This window comes from Camelus ferus, chromosome 11, assembly GCF_009834535.1.
Source record: "Camelus ferus isolate YT-003-E chromosome 11, BCGSAC_Cfer_1.0, whole genome shotgun sequence".
Taxonomy (NCBI): Eukaryota; Metazoa; Chordata; class Mammalia; order Artiodactyla; family Camelidae; genus Camelus; species Camelus ferus.
In genome coordinates, this window is record NC_045706.1 from 52,328,531 (window position 1) to 52,343,703 (window position 15,173).

Below are 15,173 nucleotides of genomic sequence, written 5' to 3' on the forward strand. Positions count from 1 at the left end.
GAGGCCGATGCTATTGCCTCATTTAAGATGGTTCTTAAACTTGAAAAGGAACTGAAAGGTTGAGGCTTGCATGCAGAGTCAAAACAGATGATTTGACGAAAGGAGTCCTGACAAACACCAGGGCTCTCCCGATTGTCAGAAACAGTCTGATGATGACATGTTCGAAGCTTCCCAGACTGGCTTGCGTTTTGGTAAATATGAGCAATCGGAGAAGACATAGTTATGCTGCCGAGAGTTCTGAGCTGTGGAGAGAACAAGTTAATTGTTCAGCCTCAACTGAGACCTTTCACTCAAGTCATTAATCACCATGCAGAGTCTGGAGCCTTGGCCCTGAAGTTTGATTTTTTCGGCTGTTCTCCCTCTCCAGATGAAGGCTCGCTCCAGGTGCTGGCCATTTGTGTTTCCCTCCAACTGGCCTGATTTATGGACCTGGAGATGTATCCTGGTTTTTCCAAATTCTGTTCCATTACTTTGTAATAAAGGGGACATGTGATTTCTGGTTTTGTGCAGGTCCTCAGTTTTGACATCCTTAATACCAAAGATTTTTTCAATTAGTCTGTGGCCTGCCTTCTGTGATCTAGAGGAGAGAAATGCTGTGCTGTGTTTTGAGTATCAAAGTTAAGACTTCAGAGACTCTCTTGTTTCTTTCCTCGTTGGCTAGAGTTGAAGATGCAGAGTCCTGCACGAGACCTTGTTCCTGCATTCAATATCTCAAGGCAAATTAAGACTTGGGAAACCTTAGTGACAATAGCTCACCACAGCTGTTGGAGTTATCCTCATCCCACCCTGACACATATGGTTCAGGGTATTATATCAGGAAGCCTTCCACACTTGGGCCAGGTCTCTGGTGACAGTGTAAGCCAATATTGAAGACTTCACAAGAGAATCTGAGTGTCAGAGGAGGACATTGTAATATTGAGGCTAAACAGGCCACTGCTGAGTGTTACCTGCTTGACTGAAAGGTAAACCCAATCTGTGCTGATAAGGGGCAACAGATCCCTTGGGAGTTTTCCCAAGTGGCAGAAATGTGTCACAGAAAAGTAATTGGAAATTGATATTTGACATATCACTGGGTTAGTTTTAATTCCTGATAACACCAAAGGGTTTGGCCAAGAGTCGCTAGTGACTAATACATGAAATCCTGCAATCCACTGCTGAAATCCGATCTCTTTTTTGTTGGAAGTTCAGCAGCTGCTTTCTGATTCTTTGCTTCCTAACTAGCACTGCAAGTATAGAGGCCCCTGGGCTTCATTTGGATGAAATGAATGGTGAATATACCCAGTCGTGCCTTTAATACTTCTCTGAAGCAAAGTCATCACTGGCAGCGGAGTACTGTCCTTAAAACATGATTCAATTTAACAGATACTTGTTCAAAGCCTACTCTGGGCTCTATATTGTGTTGTGTGCCATGGGACATACAAAATAAATATCAAATATGGCCTCTGCCCTCGAGGAACTTACAGGCTCATAGGAAGGATGATGTGTTTATGAAACACATTTTACGTGGTAGGATAAGATATCATGTATGTGCCAAAGTGAGTGGAACCTGGAATAAGTACAGCAGGGAGTCAGGAAAATGAGAGTAGGGCAGACTTAGAGTTGTCAAGGAAGGCTTTATGGATGAGGTGAGACAAAGACATCAGTATCCCAAACCCAGAACTTGCCCTTAAAGAAATTGCAAGGAGCACAGTTATCAGGTTGCCAAGAGATTATGGCACCCCCTTTAAGTGAAAGTAAATTTGTTCAACATGAGAATGGATAATTTACTTCAATAAGTATTTATTGAGTACATGCTTTGTGCCAACCACTGTATCTGATGAGGTAAGGAATGAGTAATCCCTTTGAAGAACACATGTGGGTAATTCTCAGTTGCTACCTCCTCTTAACATAGATTTTAAAAGTTACTGCTGGTCTATGTGATTCCTGAACCTGTGATTTTTACCACTTATTGTTCTAGCTCTAAAAAAGACCTTCTCATGCTTGCTTCAGCAGCACATATACTAAAATTGTAATGACACAGAGAAGGTTAGCATAACTCTTATGCAAGGATGACATCCAAATTCTTGAAGCATTCTATATAAAAAAAAAAAAAAAAAAAGGAAAAGAAGAAGACCTAATCCAAGATATCTTCGGGTTGAGGAACTGAGTCTAATGTTTCTGTGTGTAATGGAGGAATGACATGTCCAATTTCATAAGTTGTATACAGTTTAAAGAGTTGCATGAATGCTGATTGTGGAAGGAAGGAACACTGAGTTCGCATTTGAGTAGCCTCTAATTATTGGGTTAGGGAATATTTGGAATAGCATTTGAAAAGTCTGAACCTGTCCCAAACTCAGGATCATAAGCAGAGCCCAAGCTCTCTGAAGATCAAGTTTTCTTGGAGTTTCCATTATTCCCCTTGACAGCTGTTTTAGAAACCCAATTAGAAGGGCCTTCCAACCATGGGCCTTTGAGATAGTTTTGAACTGGGTTCTTTGGCACTTGTGAAGTTTGAAATTGGCACTACCCAGATATATTGGTTAAGTTACTAAAAATTCTACCTAGATTCTTCCTTGCAAAATGAGAAAATTATTTGTTCACTTCTTAAAAGACAGGCATAACTAAGCAATTGCAAATCAGTCTAGAAAGAAAAGTCAGGATGACAGTGGTGGTCGTCATGGAAATGGTAGTTATTATTTCACATATCCACCCAATTTATAAATAATATAACCACAGAACACTAGTAAACTCTGGAAAGAATCTAAGATATGAAACATCGAGGCGCAGAGGTGTCAGAGTTTATTTAGCTAAGCAATACCAGAAGAGGACTAGAAAATCCCCCTTTCTAGCTAGTGATCATTCTCATAACACAGTGGGACCCCTGCTTTATAAGCCTTGCTTCTCTGCCACCCATATAACTGGTTTTTGAGGCTCATTTAGGTATCAGATTTAAGTGGAATTCTGAGAAAACTTCTTTTTTAAATCTGGGGGGACTGGTAGAAGGAAAAGCTAGAAGAAATTTGAAATCACTCTTGATTCCTATCATTTTTCTTAGCGTCTAATCACTCTCTTCATTGGAGAGGTTCATCTCGGCCCCCATGGGTAGATGCAGAAACATGTGCTCTCTCACTCAGCTGTATACATATGTACACATTGACATGCATTCCTTTTCATCATCTGTAGGCATTTTACAAATAATGGCTTGTGTGTGTGTGTTTTATCATCTTATTTTTAAAATGAAAATGACAACTCCAAAATTCTTTTCAGAAATAGTTCTTCTTTGGTAAAAAAAAAAAAAAAAAAAAAAAAAGAAATTCCAATATGTAGGCCAGGGTCACCACTGGGTCATGAAATTCCATGGAGGGAGTTGGCCTGGGGAGGGTATAAGCAGTGGCTTTGTAATTTTTGTCCTTCCATCCTGGGGCAGATGGGCCAAGTTGATAACAAAGAAGTTCAGTTAGTGGAGAGCTAGTGAAATCAGCTCAAATGAGACAGCTAGAACAAGACTGGGAGTGCAGACAATGAACTGGCGTGTGTGGATACCCTCCCTATCTGTTCCAACCTCTTTCTCATCTGTGAGGTTATGACTGGGCTAGGGGTGGGGTTGAGGGTATAAAAGAAGCTTCAGCTTTTGAGTTGGAACTTTTTTCTTTTTGATGAGGCTGTCTTGGGAGCTTTCTTCTTGAATAGCGCCCAGGGGATGTTGTAGTGCTGGGAGGATCAGAGTGGGGCCCGGGAGAGAGGAGACAGACCATTCAGAACCTGATCCCAGTTCTGGGTTTAGAGTGAGAAAGTCCTACAAAGTTTCTATAAACCAAAGAGGCGAATTGGCAGAGTAGACTCACCAAACTCTGTCTGTCGGTGTATCTGCCCAGGAGGCTGCCTTTTTTGAAATCATCCAAAGCACTGCCCCCAGATACGGAAATTTTAAACTTTCTTCTAGGTTGTCCAGGCCTCTGAGGAAAGCACTCCTAACATACTTTCTCTTGAACGTGGGCAGTGAGGAAACCTAGGACCTCACTGAGCAAACCAGCTGTAGAAACCACCCTTTCTTAGTGGGCAGGGGAGGTCTAAAAGGGAAATGACCAAAGGGTCCTTGATTTCACTCTTGAGGAGGGAGCCACAAAGCCTAGGGTGTGGAGACCCAAATTTCCTGACTCCTCTCCAGGCTCCCTTTAGCCTGGCCTCAGTGGTTCCTTCTTTCCCTGTCTATAAACTTGGTATCATAGTGACTGTGTGGATCCTTGTGCTTAGCGTCATGGAAGGGTGAGGATTCTGGAAGAACCTCAGTTGACTTTGAGGAGCTGAGAGGCCATTGTGGAAATAGGAGAGACAAGCACAATCATGCCAGGTAAGTGTATGCAAAGCCTGCCTGACAGCAGCTAGGGGACCTTGAAAATCAGAGACCGCCATCACCTATCAGAGATGCTCCCACCTTCACCTCAGTGACTATTTCTTCTCATTGAAGAATGAGAACAGTAAATGGCCTAAAGCAAGCTAAAAGCAAATCCCTTAACTTTGTTCATTTCCTGACCACAGTACTTGGTGGTATTGTTAGTAAAGGCCCCTGGCAGTTTTCATGGGAGATATGCCAGAAATGAGGCCACAGAATGCTCGTTCACCTGCTTTAAGTTCTTTCAGAAATAACATGATTTATAAAAGAATGCAGAATCATCATTGTCAACCAAGATGTCATTTTCATTTTAGGATGTCCAGAAACAGAGGGATATTATATCCTTTGTTCTTGGAGCACCACAGATGCCGAATTATGCACAAGGTTCCCTCTTGTCATTGAGTGCTTGCAAGCCTAGAGGCAACCAGACTTTGGTTTCAGAAAGATGTTGCTGCTGGTGGTGTTCTCACCTAAGTATCTCCCTGGAGCTGTGCAATGGGAAGCGTGGCCCTCCTTAGCTCCCCTGCATTCTGATAGGGTGGCCAAAAGCAAGGTGCATGCAGATCTTAGAAATGGTAGGAGGCTTGGGGTAAACTGTTCTCAGCCTCTGTCTAGGGAGATTGACAAGGGTACCTTTAAAGGGGTGGGGAAATAATTCATAACTTTTGGTTTTGTCTTCAGATAAATCTATGCCAACAGGTGCTTGTTTCAAAATGTGAGTATCTGATTAATATAGAATCAGGCATCTGGAACAGAAAGCACTGAAACTGGGAGGGTTGGGTTGCCCTTAAGTGTCTCCTATTCTGACCACAGCTGTCTGTATGTACATAGTAGGCACTGAAAATATTTGTTGATTGGATTTTCTTTGATTGGGATAACATGGTTGCTTGGGTTTGAGTCCAGATGTTTGGCCTCCAGCCAGAGTTGTGTGCTGTGTCCTGTCATCAGCCTCCCACCACTGAGATGGTTGGCAAGGGGCAGCATTCCTCCTGTCCCCATGGTGAGGTCTCATCTCACCTCTCTCAGCTCATGCACGCTCACTCACATGACTCCAGGCCACGGAACATTGTGCAGGTGGCCTGTGGAACTGGCTAGCTGCAGAAATTGTCCTCCACACCTCCATTTCCCATAGAGTCATTGTGGTTGTATCTAACTGAGAACATTGGTGTCTCACCTAAAAGTTGACAGCAGTGCTGGTCACAGGGACTTGAGCAGAGGTGTATTCATTCATTCCATTGGTCATGACAAAAGTGTTGAGTAAAGGCCTATTAGTTCACAGAACTGACCTGAAACACCAGGAAGAAATATGAGAAGACCTGTGATAGGGAAAGAAGGTTAAAATGTGAGTGGAAAGGTGAGACCTTCTTTAACTCCTAAGGGACAGTAACAAGCAGGGTGGTTCCATTAGTGCTGATGGCATGCTCAAGAGACGGGAAAGGATGCTACATGGTGGAGTGGATACATGGTACTCTAGAACCTAGTCTGCATTTCAAATTTGCCTCGTAACTCCAGCACATGGCTTTAAGCTCAGGCCTCAATTCCCTGCTCTGTAAAATAAGGAGAATGTCCTATGTTGTTCTTCAGACCTATCCCTCTTTGATGCTTTGATCAGGAATTATGAGATCCTTATTTTTCCATAATTTACTGTCCCCAAATACCTAGAACTTGCTACTTTCATAGGTAATTGAGTGGACTTCTAGTATTCTAAGGACCCTAGGAATGAAAAGTACTGAAGGAAGGTACAGACTGTGTACTAATGTCTTGGTTAAAACCTAACAGCATTTGAAAGTCTTATGAAAATCCATTTAGGGTAAAAATAGAAAGATTTGTTATGGTTGGGAATGGATCTCTTATTCATAGTGAAACAGTAGCACATTTTATCTTTCTTCAAGGATCACATCTTTGTTTCAGCTATTTATCTCAGGACCAGGAGCATCTTGTGGCCTTTGAGTTCGTCCACACACCACCTTGGTTGCTCATTGCTGGTACTGTAGCCTTATAAGTAGGTACCAGAAGACTTATGCTGCTGGCATTAAAGGTAGTTTCTCTTCAGCCCACACAAGAAATAAGGGCTGTATTTTTGTGGGTAGTTGATAAACTAAAGATAGAATAATTCATCTGGAGTTGAACCCAGCAAGTAGTGTAAGTAGAAGTTATAATCCTGTCTACCTGAAAGATAGATTCTCTACCCAGGTGGTTTCCCGTCTCTTCAGACTCCATGGAGTGAGATCACATGGGTACCCTATATAAAGGGCAAAGCATAGAAGTCATTAAAAGCCTCTCACTTGTGTGTTGTACTGTGTAGTTCTCTGAGAGGCTTATAACAATTATTAACCAACTTGATGAATCCCCATCATAATCCTCTGTGATCAGTGTTATATTCCTAAATGACAAGAAGAGACTGAAGTCTAAGTGTATTGATGGGGTTAGGGATTTCTCACAGGAGCATTCTGATGGATGAATGAAGAGCTTCCACCCTGAAGCTGCACAGAACCCTCTCTTGAGTTGAACTTATTCCATAGGTTAAAGCATTGCTCACCCGGGGTACTCCTTTTTAAAATACAGATACCCCTGGGAAAGAATTCCTATCAAGGAATTTACTATCAATTAACTAAATGCCTGAATGTTTTTTTAAGTCATTTTCATCGAACAGAGTTGAGCACAGCATACTAACTTGTTAAAATTCAGGTAAAATGAAGGGGGACCAGGATAGATTGGGATTAGGAGCAACCACCCTAGAGAGGGTGTAATAACAAGGACCTCGGGACTCCAGTTGTGAATGAGGGGAGTCCCTGAGTAGGGAATAGTGGTAACAGGGCATGGAGCAAGGAAGGTGATGAAAGCAAAGCAACTAACTGTTCATGTTGCAGACTTGGTTGGCCTCTCTGTGTTGGGCCCACCTTTGCGGAAGCAAGATGGGATTGTGATGGATGGGGTCAAACCCATCTTCTGTTCCTGGCCAAGAATCTGGTTTTGGGCATTGGTCCATTTCCTATGCTGTCTTATTCTGCTAACTACTTAAGGCAGAAGAATCATTCCCCTGTTCGACTCTAATATGTGCCAGTTGAAACTGAAATCCTCATACTGAGCAAATGTACCAGAGAACACTCCATAAACTTAATGAGGGAGATGAAGAGATATGTGCCAGAAACCTAGAAAATTTAACACTGATGAGGTTATGACTCTTATATGTTTAGTTAAATTGTTGACACTGACAGGACGTGGCTGAGGAAATCTACCGTCCGTTTTCTCCTTGTATCAGTGATAATGGTTCCTTGGTGTGCTCTTCTCAGTTAACAAAAATATTCCCGAAAGTTAAATGCAGGGAGAAGTGACATAAGAAATACTTTTATTATCTCTGCTCTTCTGGGAATTCCCTCCAGGAGCATTATTTAAAGCAGGACTTCTCCCGACTGGCAAATGAGTTTGGAGGGAAGGACTCACAGGTTGAGAGGTGATTGTGGGCCCCCCTGAGAGGTGGGGCTACTTGCCCTAGTAAATCCATCTAGCAGGATGCTCCCCAGTCTTCCCCAGATACCTCTTTTCCCTTTCACGTTTTCCCTCCTCTCAAAAACTGATCAAGGTTCTCCTTTGCTTCGTGAATAAAATCTCATTTCCTTCAAGTGGCATTTAAGGCCTAAATGTGATCATGTTTTTTTGTAAACTGCAAAGTGCTGTATAAATATTAGCTATTTGAAGAGAAATCAGGGTGTTGGAAAGAGTATTGAATTTGGAGTCAGAGCACTTCAGTTAGTTGAGTGACCTTGGACAGGTCACTTCAACTCTCTGAAGCTCAGTTCCTTCGTTAATAAGACAGAATTATTGTGATAGTTAAATTAATTGAAAGTAACATAGTAATTAACAAAGAGTGGACTCTCAATATCTGTTAATGAAGACATGGTAACTGAAGGCAGTTTAGTCTAGCACTTGAGGACACTGGCTGTGGAGACACAAGTTTCTTATATTCCTGTATCTCTTATCCCCTACCTATGAAAGGGGGATAGGGTGGAAGAGGAAAATGAGTTACTACATCTGAGGAACTTCCAGCAGTGTCTGTCCTGTGTTGGTCCTTCTGTAAGTGTTGAGGCTCCTGCTACTGCAGCTGTTACTTTTATTATTCAAGAACCTGTTCTGGCCCTGTCTTTCCAGCCTTACATGGTTTTCTGTCTTACCACTAGAGTGAGGTCCTCCACCAGGTCAGGACATCCTTAGAGTTGAGACTGATTCTTATACATTTAACTTGTATGGACTTTACTCAATGTCTGAAGAATATTCAATCATTTTTGTTGTTGTTGTTGTTTTTAAATGGACAAATGCATGCTTGCTATTACCCTACTCAGCATTGTGCTGGAGGTTTTAGCCAGTGCAGTAAGGCAAGAAAACAAGAAAGGAAAAGCATCCAGATTGGAAAGGAAGAAGAAAAGCTCTCTTTATTCACAGGTTAAATGATAATCTATGTTGAAAATGCAGTGGACTCTATCGAAAGCTACTAGTAGTAATGAGTGAATTTTACAAAGTTGCAGGATAAAAGATCAGTATAAAAATCAATTTGTCTTTAGTTTCTTATCCTCCATATAGTCTCAACTAGACCAGTTTAACTGGAGCTTAGGATGAGTGGGGGTAATGGTGGTGAATAAAATTTGAAAGGCAGGTTGAAACTCAGTTTGATGACTTAAGTTAATGTGGAGTGCTTTTTTGCTCACTCTTTCTGTCCATCAGTCCCCTAACCCCCTCCCACCTTTCTTTCCTTTTCTTTCTTTCTTTCCTCTTTTCTTCTTTTTTTTTCATTCTTTCTTTTCCTTTCCTTTTCTCTTTTTATTAGTTTGTTGGCATAAACAACTTTTCTCCATGGAGAAGAAGGTAGAATTTTGTTTCTTAAAAACAAAAGTTTTTATTCATTGGGTTAAATAAACAAAATGACCATAACTATGTTGCTTTGAGCTCAAAGGGACCATTCTGCGAAAGGAGTTCCCAAAGACAGGAAGTGTAGTATCAGTACATGGCCACTGGGACTGCAGGTATCAGGATTCAAGTCTGTCTTTCTCTTAACAAGGTCTATGACTTGGGGACGATCGCTTCACATTTTTGAGGCTCAATTTGCTTGTCTTAGTAAAGGGATAATGGTAACACAACCTCTACAGGGTTGTGGGTAGCTCACTTCCACAACACTTTTTGAGTTGCTAAGAACTGGACCAGGACATGGGGATGGAGAGTCTTTCCTTCAAGAATATTTAGTGAAGGTATCTGTGGAACTAACTTCAGTGGCATGAGACAGCCTACTAGAGTAGTCTAAACAAGATCTGAGAGGTGCAAAGAAGGGGTTAATTAGCTGTGCTTATGGGATGGAGGACAATTTTGCCACATTGATAATCTAAACCCAACCTCAAAGTTTAAGTGGGACTTTTGACAGTTAGAGAAAAGGGAAAATGTAATACAAATACAACCTTACGTTTATTTAGCACTTTACCATTTTGCTTGACATAAATTAGAGTGGTATAAAAACTATAATTTATAGTTATAAGGGATTATTATTGCTGTCCCAGGGGCAGTTGTTATTACTTTAAGCTATGCTTTCGATGAGGCTGGAGAAATTTTGACCCCAAATTGCAGCAACTTAGCAAAGTTTGTTTACACAGAAATTCCAGGGAATTGGTCCATGTTGAAGGAACTATGAAGCCTTAAGAGCTTAACTTCTACTTGGGGCAAAGGCAAAAGTAGGATGACAGAGATTTGGAGAGGAGCATTGCGAAGAAGAAAAAGGGTTGTTAATTATAAAATGTCCCATCTTTTTCAAATAATTATGGCCCAACTAGCTAAGTAAAAATGTAAAAAATATATAACCCTGAACATTGAAATGCTATTCCAACATGGAGCCAAAAGACACAATCTTTGTGAAATGTTGCAGCCTGGGAATTTTCACTCATAATCCTGATGAGACAGGTGGCACTTCTCCTGGGAGAGAATTGGGCTCACAGCTCTGGCTTAAATTACTCAGTTCCGCAGGTCCTTGCCTTGGTCCAACACATCATCTATGGGATGTTGAATGTTTGATTGATGAAGTATTGAAGATTATTTGGAAATACAGATGAAAACAGTATTTGGGGGCTTGCAGAAGAGTGGAAAATGGAACCAAGAGTGTACCTATGATTTAGGGTAAAGAGCAATGATGGGGTCTCATAAAAGCAAATAACCATGATGTTAAATAGGCTGCAGGTCATTTGCACCTTAAGGCTTTTTTCTTAGATTTTGTGCCAGTTCCCTCCCCTGCAAAAAATGTGAAAATAGGCCTTGTGCCTTGTGCCAAAAGAATTACTAGTACACAAGATTTTATTTTAATATAATCAAAGAGATTCCCCTCTCCCCAGTTATTTAAGGGGAGAAAAACAAAATACATCCAGCTATGTAGAGCACCCGGCCCGGGTTTGGAAAGACTTTAAGCTACTCTTCCTGGAGTCATACTGTCTTATGCTGCCTTTGATTTTATTTCAAAGCTGGTGTTGCTATCTAAAAAACCTAACAGCTGTAATTATTTCAGTTTTATTCACTGAGAAATCATTTCTGATCATGTTGAAGAAATGGTGTCTAGTGTTTGCAAGGACCTCTCATCCTGTCCTTTACAGAAAATAGCACGTATGTTGGTAAAAGCACTGAACAAGACGTTTGGATGATGAGTGTTCTAAAACACGTATCTGCCAGTGTCTGGAGTTCTTAGACTTTAAGTAAGTCACATCATAGATGTGATCCTCAGTGTTTTCCTCTGTAAAATGGAACAGTCACACCTACCCAGCTGCCTTGTAGAGTTGTGCATATCAATTGAGAAGCTAGACAGGGAAGTACCGTGAAAATGCAAGATGTTGGTATTTGCTTCTCCATGCAGTGGGCCTCTGAGTCAGAATGACAGGATTGTCCTCAAGTTCTTAATAGGAAGCCATTGGTGCTTTTAAGACAACGTTAGTTTGGTGGTACATGCTGGGGTGCACCACAGCTTTACTGTTTTTCCCCCAAGTGTCCCTGTGTGTCTACTCTGTGGGACTAGATCTTCCTCGGCCTCTGAATAAAATCTCGGTGCCCAGAGCTTGCTGCTCGCTCTTAGATAATAAGTCCTCTGTTTATGGAGTCTTGAAGCACTCTTGGTTCAGTTATAAACATACAAAGTCTCGGATAAGAATGAAAACTGAAATTCATCTGCGGATAATGTGTTTTCTGTGTGCTGAGTAATGTCTTCTTCATTTATTCTTTAATCTCCTGGTCTCCACTCTCCAGGAGCTCGATGAGGGCAGGGAAGAGAAGCAGGAGGCAGGATCAGACTTGCTAGACTGGTGCAGTCTGGCCCTGGTTTGCTCTTCCAGTGCCAGATGTGTAGCCTGGCCCTTCCTAGGCTGTTTCATGAACAGCTGAGTCCTCTGACTTGCATTTCTCTTGGTGACAATAAATCCTATCTCCTAAGGCTGTTATCTTGTTATTCCTCTTCTAAATCCTAGACATCTGAGGACTTCTCTCTTTTGAGACCCTTGTAACTCCAGCAGGGAAGGATCCAAGGTTAACCCAGCGTGCTTTGTCTTGCACTTGGTCCTGATCTTCTCCATGGAAATAGAGATCTTTGACTCAGTATTAGTGGGGTATGGTTACATACTCAAAACAGGCTTATTTTACTGAGCCACCTAGCAAGCAGCCTCAGCCATAGTCTTTTTTTCACTTGTTAATTATTTTAGGCGTAAGTCAGAAATCAGTTCACTCTGATGCTAAAAATTCAGGAGATACGTTCCGAGCTATCCAAATGGTCCATTGAACTTCCTCTCACTTGCTTGAGGTGAGGGAAGTATCCCTAACCCTTCTCCATAGCAGTAAAACACTGCAGGCAAACCTAAAAATTCTCTTTTAAGAAATCCCCACTTTACAATTCCAAACTTCTCTTATACCCTGTCCAACACTTTTTTTGTAATATAGAGAGCTGTGATCAGCTGAGCGTTGCAAATCTAGTTTTTGGATACCTCCATCACATGTCCTGCCTGGGTGATCAAGCACCCAGTCTTGGAATGCATGGTCCAGTTGGTTTCTATTGTTTTGAGGCTTTAGCTGAACTCAAAAAAATCTCATTTTAATATTTTTCTTTATTTATATCAATGTATTCCAAACTGTACTTGATAGAATCTTGCTTCATAGAAGTGTTCCAAAATTTTGAAACTCCCTGATCAAATATATTTGGAAAACAAATGCAAGATTTCCAGCTCTTAAGGTGATCATTGCACATAAGCCTATTAAAGAATGTATCAACTCTATAATTTGGAACCGTGTTGGACACTTTTTAGTTTCAGTGTTCCTCAAATATATTTATCTACACAACTTAGTAACATAGTGTGTTTTTGTTTGTATTTTGGGCAGTGCTCCTTCACATACAATTTAGAGCCTTTTTTGTTGAGTGAGCAAGGATAGTCCCTGGTGAGGCTTCTACTGGATGTAACTAAGTGTATTCACTCCAAGACTTCTCTATTAATAATAATGGACTCATGTTTATATGAATATATATTTTGGAAACAGCATTGGCCATGTGGCGGTAAAAATGCACTAATAGAGCTGTTGCCCTCTTTGTGATAAACAGCAAAAAAAAATTTTTTTAATGAGATATTACAACTCATTAGAATGGAGGTTGGGAGTGTTCTGGTATTTGGTTTAGACTTTTACAGTTTAGCTTTGATAAATTATAAAGGCAAAAACAAAGTGACTTATTCTCACCTGGACCAGATTTTGTTCCTCCTATATTTTTAAAAGTCATAGCCATCAGTTTGATAGGTTTTGAGTCATCTTAAATGTCTCTACCTTTTGGACAGACCCAAGTGGTTAGTTTTCAGGTAAATGTATTTTTCTGCATTCAGCCCATTTTCAAATATGGATCATAACTTCCCAGATGCATTTCTGAATAAATAATGTATTCCACCTATTATTTCATTGTGTTTTGATAAGATGATTGGCTTTCTGGTTCTTCATATTTCAAACTTTGCAAGTATTTATGCAGAATAATATCAGAGTCCTAGTAATATGAACTGCCCTGGTTTTAGCACTGAAAATCCTGTATCTGGGGAATCTCATCCCTGGGATAAAAAATCTTGGGTTTTGATGATGGATGCCAAAGGTTGGGAGGAAAGTATGAAACCCATATGGCAGTGCAAAAATATAGGCATGGAAAGCAATGCTTTTTTTTTTTTTTTTTTTTTTTGGTGTCAAATAGATGCAGCATAGATTATCCACCTTCCATAGTCACTATCACTATTTTCCTCCCCTGTATTAGTACCCATGATTTAAAATTCACGGTAATGAATCATCCGTTTTTGGTTCTTTCCAATTGATGCACCTTAAGTGTACACCTTCAGTACATTGTGATTGAGTGTTAACAGTCCATCTCTTTAACTTTGTCTATGGATTAACTGTTGCTCTTTGTGTCAAAAGAAGGGTAGTTTAATGTTTACATTGTGAATATTGTGACCAAAATATTTTCTAACAGTTCTGATAATGAAGAGGAGGATGATTTTAATACCAATGCAGGCATGACCTAGACATCCCAGAGAAAGGTTAAATGGCTGTTATTTTAATGAAAGATGGGAGGACTCATACAATTGAATTGGGCTAATAAATAATCAAACAGAGCATTTTGCCCAATATATAGAAAAGAATTTTTAGAGATTAAAAAAAAAAAGAATTTGGAATTGGACACGGTGGAGAAGGCACAAATGAAGACTGAATCTCACAGTCTTGGAATGAGACGTACATGTACTTCTAAATGAATCAAAAGCTTTTTCATCTTCCAAGAAGACACCAGTGTTTAGTAGAAAAAGGTGCTTGCAGAGTTATCTTGGGCTTATCATGCAAACAAGCAGAATTGTCATCTTGTTTTCATGATTGCTCTATGAAACTGGTTGACATTGTGTTTCTTGATTCATAGGTTGTAGTTAAAATGTCCTATGGGTGAACACCTGGGACAATTTGGGGCAACAAATGTGTTGGGCCCCTACAGAGTAGAGCTAATTTTGTCAGATCTGACCAACAACTGTGCTTTGCATCATGTATCAAGTGACCCCCTCAGATCACAGCAACAAGGTAGTTTTCCCTGTGGCTCTTCAGTACTTGGGCTTGAAAAATGGAATTTCAAATTTCTTGATTTTGATGAAGATTTTAGTGAAACTGCAGAAAACACGGAAAGAAAAGATTGTTGATATCTTGTCTAAATACATATTATAATCCACTCATCTATCTGTGTACTGGCAGACAGTACAAATGTAAATATTGGCAAACTCCATCCAGTGTTTAAATTTCTTACCAAGGAAGTGAAATGATCTCACCAGCTGAATACCCAGTACACCCTGTCTACAACACTGCTGGAAAGGGACATGATTTGCTTACCTGTGATTTTGAAGCTTTCATAATGAACATTTTTGGTCACTTTTAGATTCCCCAAAACAGGCAGAAGCACTTGAAATTTTTGACTTTATAGAAATGGAAGGAGACAGCCTTTTTAGATTTGTGCCTACAAAATGGCTATCACTATTACCAGCCATAGAGAAGATGTTAAAATGTTGACCTACTCTAAATCATAGTTTCAAAGTATGAGGCAAGAAAAATGTCTTCTTATTTGGAATACTTTCAGGATAAGAATAGAGAAAAAGATTACAGTAAAACAGCAACGTATATGCTTTTTCTCCGTAGCAGTTTGATAATCTATGAAGAGGTCACAAGGAGCCTAGCAAACAATTACCTGAGTTGTTTGATATTATGTGTAGGATAAGACAAAAATTCATACAAAGGGGAA

At 40.4% G+C, this 15,173-nt stretch overlaps 1 protein-coding gene and 1 non-coding gene across 3 annotated transcripts in view; both read left to right on the forward strand.

Annotated features, from left to right (window-relative positions):
* Positions 1-15,173, forward strand: part of LRMDA (leucine rich melanocyte differentiation associated) — a 1,095,017-nt gene that overhangs the window by 805,576 nt on the left and 274,268 nt on the right. The gene's annotated exons all lie outside the window — the stretch shown is intronic.
* LOC116667416 lies at positions 1,981-2,083 on the forward strand. Its single transcript, XR_004324297.1, has one exon. It is a non-coding gene; the product is annotated as a U6 spliceosomal RNA (small nuclear RNA).